General features: G+C 44.5%; 1 long non-coding RNA gene across 45 annotated transcripts; it reads right to left on the reverse strand.

Moving 5' to 3' along the window:
* Positions 1 to 1110: 1110 nt before the first annotated feature.
* On the reverse strand, positions 1111 to 13356 carry LOC109774795 (uncharacterized). Of its 45 annotated transcripts, XR_012202066.1 has the most exons (16): positions 12793 to 13355; positions 11913 to 12242; positions 11666 to 11722; positions 11510 to 11566; positions 11277 to 11383; positions 11085 to 11185; positions 9627 to 9668; positions 9427 to 9454; positions 9036 to 9311; positions 8769 to 8802; positions 7811 to 7912; positions 7508 to 7572; positions 5718 to 5926; positions 2878 to 3303; positions 1511 to 2782; positions 1111 to 1411 (listed from the first exon to the last, which is right to left on the reverse strand). It is a non-coding gene; the product is annotated as an uncharacterized lncRNA (long non-coding RNA). The 45 variants fall into 45 exon arrangements; XR_012202132.1 differs by lacking the exon at positions 5718 to 5926 and adding an exon at positions 8644 to 8664 and having other exon boundaries at positions 9085 to 9311; positions 9427 to 9447; positions 11510 to 11722; XR_012202128.1 differs by lacking the exon at positions 5718 to 5926 and adding an exon at positions 8644 to 8664 and having other exon boundaries at positions 9427 to 9447; positions 11510 to 11722.
* Between the last annotated feature and the right edge of the window lie 259 nt (positions 13357 to 13615).

Genomic DNA, 13615 nt, shown 5'->3' on the forward strand with positions numbered 1-13615 from the left:
GGCGTGAGATATGGATGGGAAGGCTTAATGTATTATAGTCAAGACACTCAGCTGGGCTTAAATAGGCTACAGTTATTTGTAAAATGGATGTAAGTAATAAAAATAATGTTCAAATTTTGTGTGTTCCAAATATTTTATATACAACCAATAATTAATTAGTAAAAAAACATTTAAATATACACATGTATATTATATCAAATATTTTTAATGAATATGAATATTTTTACACACTCATGGCTCATATTTAAATTATTAAACAGAAACATTACTAATTATTTATAAACATTCACTTGTGTATAATCTTCCCTCATGACTTATATTCATTTTTTATATAATTTAAATATTAACCAGGACTCAATATCCATATCAACATTATACTTGTTAAATTGTGAATATTTTTAATTATAGAAACATTTTAATTGCTAACATACTTATGAGTTATAAAATGTGTGTATAATCATTGAAATGTTTCAATAATTTAAGAATTATAATGTTACATATTATTATGATTTTAGATTACTCAATTATTTTTATAATTGATAAACATTATTTTTAATACATGATTTTTTTTGAAATATTACGTGAATATTTTTTTAATATAATCTATGAGTGTATTTTAAATTTTGTATATTTACTAATCATTATTTGTATGTATAATATTTATAACACACAAATATTTGAACATTATTTTTATTACTTACATACATTTCGCCAATATCTTAAAAAGTTAACATGTTCTTAATGGGCCGCACAACTACATTCCATTGAATCCCAGCTAGCGCCTTGATTATAGTACATTAGGCCTTTTTTATCTCTATTGGACATCAAAGAGTCTCGAGTTTGGTTCCCTGAAGACACATTTTGCATGTGTAAAAAGACAGGCCACACCTCCACCTTCAAGAGACATTTTGTGTGTGTAAAAAACAGGCCACAGCCCCACCTCCAAGACACATTTTGTGTGTGCGCAAAAAGACAGGCCACACCCCCACCTCCACCATCCAGTCGTTGACAGTGGGTCCCGCACCAACTTCGTCAACATTGTTTTCATATCCAAACACAATTTGCATCGTCCGAGCCAAGTTCTAACACCCGTTCCCTGTATGCCACAAGTTTTAGCACTAAAATAATTTTTCTCGTCATGTTTATGGACCAGTGGTGTAATTGACTCAAAAAGAAAAATATTCGGCTCTCCACAACTCCACCAGTAACTGGTAGGAGGAGGGGTCCTCAAGAATAAAGACACGGCAAAGTACAATTGCAAATGAAGAAAAGAAAAAAGGAAATGCAAATTCAAAGTGAAAACACGTCGGTGCTTGAGCTAGCATGGGTCGGTGGTTGACGTGCATTCCACGCGCTGCTCCGACGCGTTGCCGGAGTAGCATCGTCTCAGGCTGCGGTCGTGCACCACGGCCTGCACAAATAAGATTGCGCTCATGACGATAGAGTAGAGTAAAGGTAGACGACGTTAGCTTGGAGTCAGACGCGGCTCGGAGCGCCCGTAGGTACGTACCAGATATATGTCGTGGTGCATTGCTCGGTTGATGGTCTCGAGGGACGCCTCGCGGAAGACGGCGGTGAGATGGCGGGACTCGGTTTCTTCCGACTGCCGGAACATGAGCGGCACCTCGCGCTTCAGCTTGGACCACATCTGTAGCCGCGGGTCGATCACGTCATGTTGGACGCCATGGACGCGCCTGCCGCAGCCACGCGGTGCTTCGGTCTCGTCAGTGGTGTCGCTGCGAAGGACAAACGGGTCCTCTTCTTCCACAAGCCAAACCGGAGTTTTGTGCGCCTCGTTCAGCATGAAACCCATCTCCCGCGTGAGGAACTCGGCGGCGACCTTCTCCGTGGAGCCCATGGTCGTCGCCCGCTGCATCTGGTAGCTGGACACCCATGAGTAGAGGTATGCCACCCCGGATCGGCCGCCGCCGTGCAGCAGGCCGGTCACCATCACTTTGATGTCGGCCTCGAAACGCCACAGCTCAACGCCGCCCCAAAACTTGTGCGCTTCCTTGAATTCCTCCCACCTCCCCTGCAACTCGTCGGCCTTGACGCGATCAATGGTGGCGACGACCTTGTCCAGGCCCTGGACGAACTTGGCCACCATCTCCACCAACCTGAACCGGACGATGTGGTTCACTACCAAGGCGGATGCAACGACTTGCTGCTGCACGGCCAGTGCTCCGGGCCTTTGGACTGACAGTGATGCGCTGCCGCCGTTCTCCCCAACCCCATTGACAGCATGCAAGTGGCGTGTGGCCGTGAGCAGGAGCTGGTGCTTTGAGACGGCAACTTTGCCATTGCCGATGTCCAGATCCACCGACGGCACGTGCAGGCGGACGATGAAGTTCTTCACCTCGCCGGCGTACATCGCGCCGATCACGATCTCGCCCGACGCCCCGTCTCCGGAGATGTGGCTCCCGTACCCACCGGAGTCGATGCTCTTGAGCTGCACCCCGCCATGCTTCGGGGCCACAAGGCTGATGCGCTCGTCGACGGCGACGACGCTCTTGAGCCCGCCCAGGCAGACGGCGAAGGCGCTGGTGATGCTGGCCAGGTTCTCGTTGATGAAGGAGTAGGTTCCCCGCGACTCCTGGGCGATGAAGAGCAGCGCGTTGGGTTTGTGAGACCCGCTGAAGCCGAAGGTATGGACGGGGTACTTCCGGAGCGCGGCGCTGATCCCGACTTCCATGCTCCACTTGATTCCTCTCTTGTCTTTTCCATCCGACAGGAACAAGATGAAGCCGGCACGGTTCCTTCCGTCACTTCTCTCGTCGAGGATCTGCACTTCACACAAGGATTAAGGATATATTGCTAATTATTCATGCCGTTGCAAGATTGTAACACCAAATTGCAGCGGGCTGCAGGGGCGCATACCTTCACCGCCTTACACAGGCCCGGCCGGAACGCCGTGGAGCCGCGCGCCGTCAGCTCATCGACCCGCCTTCTTACATCTCTCCGGCCACCGGACGACATGTCCAGTAACCTGGTGCCATACTCTTCGACGATTTGGTTGTTGAACGCCACGATAGCTAGGCGGTCTCCGCTGTCGAGCTTCCCGATGATGAACTTCATCGCTCGTTTGAGCAGATCCAGCCTCGATGACTCATCGGATGGCGCCGCCCGAGTATTCATGCTGCTGCTGATATCCAGCACGGCCACTAGGTCGACGGGGGATCGCCTGCTTGCCTCCGGCGGCGCCTCCACACGCACCAGCACCTCGAAATCATCGTTCTCTTGCCCCCACGGGATTGAAGGGAATACCGGCGTGGTGCTCACTTTCACTGTCTCCGCGGCAGTGACCTGTATTAATGATAAACATCCGCATCGAGCTGATCAGTTCTTCGTCTAGCTTTCATTTATTTATGTATTCATTTTTTTGGGGAGGTTTCAAGTTTCATCGAACTGAATTGCGGTGAAATTGGCATTCGCCGAGTATTTTTAATACTTGGCTTTATACGATTTTAATCTGCACTCAGATGACCAGGAATAAAGATGCTCGCAAGGACCCGAGCCTGCCGCGATCCCTTTAGTCCCGGTTGGTATCACCAACCGGGACTAGAGGTCCCATTGAACCGGGACTAGAGGTGACTGTGCCCCTCTCCGCTCCTAGTCGTTGGAACCGGGATTAATGATCACATTAGTTTCGGACCCAAATCTAGCCTGGACTAACCAGTAATTTCTCAGTTTTTCTGAAGACTGGTCGTGCAATGGGGACATACATATTTTTGTACTTTCCCGTATTTATTATATTTAAAATAGAATAAAACGCCGGGCGTAAGTCTATCTAACTATTCCGTGACAAATTCTTAAAACAAACTACACCATGACTAATGGAGTAATTCTACAAGTAGGAGAATCATAGATGCGTGCAGGAATCTATCACCTCACGATTGATATCATCAATACATATTATTCAGTACATCAAAATTTCTGAAATGATTTACCCCTGAACCGTCGGTCGTCACCAGTAGAGTTTGTTCCAGTGAGGGCTTCAAAACAAGATCATATATTGCTATGTTCCGGTGATTTTTTTGTCGGACCAGTTGTAATACAATAATTATTACCATTGTTGTCATATTTGCAGTGCATAATTGCCACGTGGATAGTACATGGTTACCAGGCCAATAGTTTATACTCCCTTTGTTCCAAAATATAAGGTGTATTCGTTATTTTCAAAAGTCAAACATGTGCATGCTTGACTAAATTTTTAGAAAAATATATCAGTATCTATAATACTAAATTCACATCATTTGATTAATCATGAGAAGTATTTGCATATTTTATCTAATAGGTATTACAGATGTTGATATTTTATTCTATATCTTGGTCAAGCATACAAATGTCTGACTCAATGCTCCTTATATTCTGGAACGGCGGGAGTACTTTTTAATTAGGAAATGCAATGTTATATATGAAACAGGGCGAGTTAAGTGTTAGCAACAAGTAAGAGATAGTATTAACCCTGGAAGTGCTCTCATGCAAGTACTCATTGGTGAAGATGACGTCCAATAAACTATTAACCAATTTACTATAATCTATGTGGAAACACGTCGATATGAGATTTAGTTTCAAAAATCTTGTCACTTCTAATGTAATGGTAAAGTAAATTGTTAGCCGGATTAGCAGTTAAAGGGATAGAAGGTTTTAGTAATAGGAATTTGGAAAATCTTTATTGATATCATGGTTTACATATGATACAGAAAAGGACTAACGCCTTAGGGTCTTAGGCCCCATGCCCCTACATAGTCCAGACTTTAGAGAGAAAAGGGCTAACATACCGGATATTCGCAGGTTCACGTAGGAGCCGTGCTGGCTGTTCGATTGCCTCATTATCTACAAAGTCGTTAGATCTCATACGAGGGCACAACAAGTTTTATGTTTTAATTTCCTAAATTTCGGTCGCAAGTTCTGAAAGTTACGACTTTGTTGGTTGCTTGTGCCGAAGTTCTGAAAATTATGTTTTTGTCTGTCACTCGTACCAAGTTTCACAAGTTGAAACTTCACGAACTTTTTGAAAACTTGTCAAAATGTATTAAAAAGGAATCTCGTTTGAAAGCCCTCGTCACCAGAAACAGAATATCCAAACAAACTTAATTTGGATTTTTGGTTTGGAAGATATAAAAAGTTGAAAATCAAAATTTAGTTACATGCCCCTCCCACTAACATACCGCATGAGAAAATTTAGTGTGACGACCCGACTTATAGTCCAGCACAAGATGTGGGTACTTGTACTATTTCTCATTTTCGTTGGTACAACTATCCATGTCTTACATTCATCACGTGATATGATATCTTTACCTCGGAAGAGGTCCTCCATATTGAGCACCAGTGTTTCTTCTTTTGCGGGGTTTAGCACTAAAACGTCTATACGTTTCCGTTTCTTCTTACTGTATATTAGGTTTGTCTTAAGCCAAATCTTTTGAAGTTTGATTAAGTTTGTAGAAAAAAGTACTAACAATCACAATATTAAATCAATATTACCAGATACATATCGGAAGAAAAAATATATTATATTCATCATGAAATATTTTTAATATAAATATGGTCAAACTATACAAAATTTGATTTAAGACAAACTTAATACACATTAAAAAAACCGAAGGCGTTACTAGATTAATAAATTAATAAAGTAGCATTCCATCGATCGGAAGCATGAGAGTATACTAATAAGTTAAGTAATTGGATTAAATTAACTTGTAAGCTACAGAACATACCTGTCGTAGTAGTACTATGAGCAAAGAGATGAAGCACGCCGACCGGGGTAAGCCAGTAACCCGCCGAGCCATCTCTCACTGGTTCACACTACCTTCAATCCGGTGTTCTTTGTAGTTGTGTTGTGCGCTCTAGCTAGCCTATATATATAGGCTCGACCAGTCGATTCGTCGTCGGCTCGTGGCCGTGCAGCACATGTTCAGCGCAAGTTCTGTAAATGGAATACTAAGTATATTCTGACGAGCAAGCTACAGTGTCTCGGCGACGAAAGACACCATATGACTGTGGCCAAGCGTGCATGCGGTCCACCCGTCATATACCGTGGAGACGGGCCGTCCGGATGTACTCTGTCTAGAAAGATCGGACGACACGAAGAGGCCCCGAGAGGCCCTCACGGCACGCCACCTAAAAATTGACGGCGCGGGGGCCACTCTTGCCCGTGAAGCCTCCCAGGAGACGGGTACTCCAGCTCCTTTACAGAGGTGATTAATTTGTATTTGAGTTTGAAATTTTATTTGTCGTATGGAAGACAATTTCTTTTACGCATTTTAATTTTTGAAGAATTATTTGAACTTCAAAACATATTTTTCATGTGATTTTCACCGTTTTCCTTGCGAACAGTCTTTTCCTGGCCAGCCATATGAGATGGAACAAATTTGCGGCCGAATCAGATGATGAGCAAGACAACAAAGTGAGGACATCTCCAACGCAGACCCTGAAACCACCCGCAATTGTCTGGACCACGTGGTCCGAACGCGGTTTGCCATCCAAAATGGAATTGTATCGGTCCGCCGAGTGGTCCGGGCGTACTTTTCCCGGCAAACCCGAGACAAATAGGAGGGGGGGTGGGGTTGCGGGAGTCCGGACAGCAGCCTCCAACACCCCCGGCCCACCCAAAAGCCTTCCTGGACCCCGCGCCTCCAACCCCCCCCAAAATTTTTCTCTCCTTCTTTCTTTCTCCCTTGCCTTCGCGGCCGCTCCACCACCCCGGCCGCCACGCCACACCCCTACCGGAACTCTACATCTTCGTCACCTCCTGCATTTCAGCAAGGCTCCACCCGCTTCACCTCTGTCGCCGTTCAACCCCTCTCCGCCGACCGCCCTGGCAGGTACCATCCGCTACTGCTATAGTCACCATGCCCGACAATTGTTCCATGAATTGCCGGAGCTAAAAAAGTTGTCTCTACTTCTTTCATGCAACTAGATGACCCGGTTGCGCCAATGGCGCAAGAACCGAATTAGAAAGAATGTTATTAGTGAGTAAGTAGGAGATGTAACTGGAAATATAATGCAATGTGGATTGTATTACATCATGTATTAACCACAAATCATGAAATCAATACCAGAGAACCAAATAATGTCACCACCTCTATACTAACAACCAACATTTTAGCATAAGGAGTATCACAGGAGTGATTACTTGCACATCAGGAGTATCACAATTACAACTAAAGAGGGATTGTCCTCACTGCTGTCCCTGAGCCCTTCACAAGGAGAGTTCCAAGCCTCGCAACTTCTTCCTCCAGCTCTGCACATGACCCTCAGTTACGAACCTCGTCCCTCAGCAATTAGACTCCGGTAGTTTGCAAACTCCCATTTCCCATAGCAGATTGATTTACATGGCTACTCTCACCAATGAGAGGACCAGGCGCAGAAAAGATTCAGAACTTTTGGAAGCAAACAATTATAGAGCTATGGGTCTCTGAGCACTTACCATGCCTAATCGCATGAATCCAACAAATTTGCCAACTCAAATGCTACAAAGACCAAATGATGGTGTGAGGCAGCTCACCATATATCATTGACTCTTACAATGATAGATCCATAGATCAGCGAGGATATTCATAGCTGCTCCACCTAAGAAGGCCAAGATGCCATACACACAATTAGAGCCAAAACAAAACCTGAAGCAGTGGAAATAGCCATCCACTTGCTGGAGGAAATAAATGAAATAACAAGCAAGAAGAAGCAAAATGATGTCGGCAGTGTATCAAACAATCGTACTGAAATGATCAATACACAAAAAAGGAAGCGATCTCCAGTTGTCAACGCACTGAATTTAGCATATAAATGACATGGTGACTAAAATAATTACCTTAGATCATCTTAGGAAATGTTCCAGCAAAGAAGGCAATGACTTTTCCGTATCACACATAGCATGAATTTTTCAACTTCAAATCGTATGATACCATGGACTCTACATATGTTGATAGGCATAATAATTAGCCACAAAAAACAGGGGTACGGATAACACATCGAAAGTAAAAGCAGAGAGCAAATTTAATGCTTACAGCAAAGCATGGGCACAGATAACTTACTGGTTCATCTGCCACTACTTTATTATCTATGAAGAAACTAAAAGTCAAATGTACAACTAAATCAGGAATAAGAACACCATAAAACACTGGGCTTGGTCTGCATGCAAACCATTAATCTGATTGGAGATGGAAAACTAACCAAGATCGGATAAAGTCTGAAGGTAAGATATACGTACAGTCATTCGAGTAAATAACAGAAAGGTAACCACCAGATCATCTTCTGTTCTAGAACTCTGTATATATATGTGTTTAAAATATTTGGCAACAAAACTGACATATTAGGTATTTCTATTGACTAACACAACCCATCTGTTGCAGAGCACACAACTTTTAGATACCTTTGATGAGCAATAAGATCTATGTTGGCATAGAAATCAAATGCATGCTCAATCAAGGACTTTATAAATGAGGTAAAAACAAAGGAGAACACAAAGCTTATATTGACAACCAGCCAAAGTCCAGTACCTGGCCAATGCCTAGTAGTATGATGGGATATTACCCAATCGGAAATCATAAACAAAAAACTGATTACAAATAATAATGATATAATATTTATAAAATGAATTCAACAATTAAAATAAGCAAGCCCTGATTATACGTGAGTGCATACCAAAGTTTTGTGAGGTTAGGCCTGAACATAAACATGAGAAATGAGCGTGACTGTTTAATCAGTATATATAATAGGGTGAATGAACTCAATATGTATGAAAGGAATAAATAAGAAAAATATTGTACCTCATGCATTGGCACGGGTCTCGCCGATCTGAGCCTGGCAACAAAACATACCAGTGTGTAAAGTAAGGATTGCAGAAAAATTAAGAGAAGCAGATCCCAAGTAAACAAAAAGCATGTATCTTAGTCATCGCAATCATATTATCCATAGCGCTCCTCTAGGAATGAGCGAGAAAATGATCAAAAATCATATGGCAAAGGAATATCTAGGACAACACAAACAACAACAATAAAGGAAACACTACGCATTGCTGAGAAAAAGGCCCAGACCCCGGCGGTCGCGCGTGAAGGGGCCGACGTGGTGGCATATCGACAGCACCTGACAGTTGCGTCTTGCTGTTGCTAGCCCTCATCGCCGATGTGCTCCTTCCTTAGTCGCTGCCCTCGAACCTCCTACTTAGCCGGGGAGGGGAGGGTAGTGGGGCGCAGGAGCCATGTGAGATCGGCAGCTGCCATCTCCCACCCATTGAGCCGCCTACCTGACTGGCACCTGCTCCGCCCCTCCTTCGGCCAACAACGTCTAGGTTGAGCACTTCCTTGGAACTACTGATACAGAATTGAAAAACAAAGAATGGAAAATGCCTTATTAGCAACACATGGATACCCCCAGTTTATATAAGGATAGTAAGTATGGAGATGAGTTCATAGACATGGTGCTCACCAGAAGGGCTGTTGGTGATTCCTATATTCTTCAGCGGAGGAGAAACCAAATTAAGAGAGGATCATCATGTTATATCTTACTCAATTGACCAAAAGATGATATAATCATTAATTAATTTGTGCAAGAATAATATTAATAAATTCAATAGTTTAGAAAGAGTGAAGAACAATATTAATCAATAGAAAGAGCGAATAAATTACCTCCTTCTGTTCAGTAACACCGCCATGTACAAATCATATAACCTGCAGATTTTGAAAGAAAAACTTATGGCCTCATAAAAGTTGTGGCATAGTTCTAAAAAGTTGGATCGTGAGATTCAACTTTTATATAACAAGCAATTTATATAGCAAATTTCACACTCTATATTCTTTCCCATATCTTTTCTTAATGTTCCGTAACTCCATCCATATAGTTTATATAACAAGTAATTTGCAAAAAAAAAAGTTCAAACCCTCAGATCATCACACTCTGTATAGGCAACAACAACTACCAGACGTACGACACACTCTGTTCTACTAAACATGTCACGCATGGCTGGTATTCCAAAAGAGAGCAGTCACATGTGAAGAAGAGTCTCACTCAAGTAGGAGGTCATCATGTTGTGTTCTGTTTCTGGCCATCAGTCTCAAGGATTCATGTCCAGACTCCAAATTCCACTTTCTTGTGTATGCACAAAGGACAACTAATTGGACTATGCATCTATAGTTTTCTGCTTCAACAGGTTAACAAGATTCATGTCCAGAATCCAAGTCACAGCTTTCTTGCTTATGTAGAAAGAGGAAAAGACAGTAATGCTCCATTGCCTTCTAGATTTATTACATTTAAAAGCTAGATAGTAGAGCCGGTTCCTACAGGTCAAATAAATTCTATGCAAATAGTGCCCTGTAACCAGTATACACACACATTCAGACAAAGAAAAACATGGACATAAATATTGTTGCACCCATGATTTCTACTGTATTTGCAACATCCATCCATTTATCTCTGTATATCCATGAAAGCAAGAGTCATCGTCAAAATGTTTGTCCGTTCAGCAAGTGAGCAGTTACTACAACGCTTCTATTGCCCACCCCTACTTAAATGTTTTGAAGAGGTTATGTCATAGGTGGTTCCGGTATGGTCTTTTAATAGGTTAATAAGTCATTTCTTGATAAGTTGATGCTTCCATGGTCTGTCCTGTGCACGGTGGGTTATTAGAAGACAAATATATCAAAACGAAGTGAGTATTAACCACACAAACACACACAATTTTGATATGAATAAATATGTGTGCACTAACACAACAATCACAAAGGATTAGCATATAGCTTATCAGACAAAAAAGGACAGTCTTTATAACACCAAGTCACAACAAAAGAAATATACTCTCCACAGAACAAAGAACTAACGAGGGAATATCAATTTTAAAGAAACACCAAAATCCATTGAAACTATCGAACAACAGGAAGCATAATAAGAATTGCAGAAACCACTTTGGACCTTTTACACAAACTGAAGGTAGCATTGTAGGTACTAATTAACCCTGGGCATATAATAACATGTAGTCAAATAGCTGAATCAAGGAAATTTGATAGTAAGAAAAGAAATGGGGGCGTTCTACAACCATAGCTACAGTGTACATAACAAAAGTTAGCTGCTTGGGGGGAAAATGGATGCACCTTGGATCCACCTGATATTAGTAGTTGTCGCTGGTCATATTTCTCCGTTGAAATTGGTGGGGGCATATAAGTACGTAGCTTCCCGTTGAAACCAGCTGCCCCTAGGAGAGAAAGTACAGATAGATTAGAATGGGGTGGGTTTGAGGCACAAGTGAGAAGCAAGGAAAAAGGAAAGGCTAGGAGGACCCATACCTGGTTCTCTGACTGCTGCTGCCCATGGTCGGAGGAGAGGGAGCGGCGCAGGGGAGCGGAGGGGGAATAAACACCAATAGCCTCTTATCCCCCCAATCTGTTTTCTCCTGCAATTTTTAGTGGTTCAGATGCATGAAGGCATATATGCAGCGGCAAGAACAATGAAATAAGAGAAAATGACCTCACATTAGTTGATCCAAAGAACACATAGAAAGTATATATTTTTTACGTGCCTTGTAAATCAGTAAGTCATCGATGATTGATCTTCTTATAGAGAGCTATGCGTCCACCTCGAGAGTTGATTCAGTTGGAAAAGAAAATGAATCAAACAACTCAAAAAAATGAAATGTAAAAAGTGCGGTAAAGAGATGGTACTGATGACTGTATACATTGCCGAAGTTGCAGAGGTACAACTACTGGGCTGCTCTCATCAGGCCATCCAAACCCTACCCATGAAATATATAAATGAATTAGAGAAAGGAATAAGAATAAACACTCAGTGTTGGTGACGGCTGAAGGCTGAGCTCATGGTGGGGAGGTGCAGCGGTAGCAAAACTGAAACATTCATCAAGCAAATGCTGACTGCCATATGACACAACCAGCAAGGTAAGAAATCGGTTCATGGAGGAGCTCAACCTTGTCGATCTGGTTGTGTGGACGCTGGGTGTAGAAAGAGAGCATCCCTGCTCTTCTTGAGGGGTTGAGCTGGCCTTGGTTGGGAGATGAAGGAGGCTGGTGCGGAGTCAGCGGCACCAGCAGCGACCTCGGCATATGCCGTTGACGAGGAGGGCTGCCGGTCCTTCTGGAGCTGACGACGCCTCCTTCCTCTCACCCTTGGCCTCCCACGGCGGAGGAGGCGCCAATGACTGCAGCGACCTCGTCCGGGTTCATCTCATCCTCCCGTGATTTCCTCGCGACAAGAAATCTCGGCGCCGGTCTGAATTTTCTGTCAGCATGGCAAGTACCCTAGGCAAATTAACAATCACTCAGGGTTCTAACACAAGAAAGCATTTATACACTGTATGGCTGCCTTCTGTTTGGGGATTATAACATTATAAGATCATAATATGTTCCTCCAAGGGAGTCAAATAAAGCAATTTCTTCTCAAATTCATTGCTAAGGAGATATAAATATTACCCTCAAATTGCACCAAAAAAGTGATCAAGCTCATCACCAGTTTGACCAGTCAATCCAATAGTAAGCCTCAGCACAACAAACACTCGCCAAGGGTCAACATCCCTACTCCTATGAACTTGCAGCATTAAAATAAATAGTCATTTCGAACCTACTTTTTGCACAATCAAGAAATCCGACAATAAGCTGTGAACTGCCACAGGAATACCAACACAGAACCATGGACAAATTTCAACAGCAAGGCTACAGACCCGACGTTGCAGGTGGATGAAAGGGTAAACCGTAGGGGAACGAACGAGGCGTGAATGGAGGGGGACGAGAGGGGCGAACCTCGCAGCTGGAGGAGCAGAGTGTGGCGGAGGCGGAGGAGGAGGCGACGTACCTGTCCAAGTTGTCGTCGTCCTCGGCGCGGGGGACCGAGCCGCCGCCGCTGCCGCCGGAGACGGCGGATGAGGAGCTCCCTGTCGCGGTCGCGGGGCCTTGGCGTCGCCCATCATCAGGGGCTCAGGCTCCACGCGCTGTGACGCCGGCAATGTCGCCCTTCCCTGCCTCGTACCCTCCGAGATCGGGGCCCGAAGCAGGCACTCCCGCCTCCATGGTCTCGCGCCTGAGCGGCGCCTCTTCGCAGCTCGACGCCGCCACCACTGCTCCTTTCGCCTCTTTGCAGGTCGACGCCGCCACCGCCTCTCTTCTCCTGCCACCGCCGCCGACGCCGACGCCGCATCCGCCGCTCCCCGCCTCGATCCAACCGACCCCGCATCGGCCGCTCCCCTGCCTCGAGCCAGCAGCCGCCATGGAGCCATGGATCCTACGCGGGAGGAGAAGAAACGCGAAGGGGAGGAGACGACACGGTGGTGGTGGCGAGCACGAAGAAGGGGACGCGGGGCTCGAGGAGAGGAGGGACGAGGGATTGGGCTAGGGTTTTCACCGCGCAACGTGGGGCTCGAGGAGAGGAGGGACGAGGGATCGGGCTTTTCACCGTGCACAGCACACGATCCACCCCTTTTTTCACCCAAACTCAGTCAGCAAAGCACACTGCAACGTGGTCCCACCTAGATGGCTGGCCCAAGCGTCATTCACCGAACTGGAAAGACACGACACGACGTGAAGCAAAACAGACGGTTGGATGTTTGACAGCCAGTTGAAAAGGACCAAAAACTTTACACGTAGGTAAAACGGACGAGGCAGATCGTTGCGCGCGAGGG

This window comes from Aegilops tauschii, chromosome 1 (assembly GCF_002575655.3).
Source record: "Aegilops tauschii subsp. strangulata cultivar AL8/78 chromosome 1, Aet v6.0, whole genome shotgun sequence".
In the NCBI taxonomy this organism is placed as follows: Eukaryota; Viridiplantae; Streptophyta; class Magnoliopsida; order Poales; family Poaceae; genus Aegilops; species Aegilops tauschii.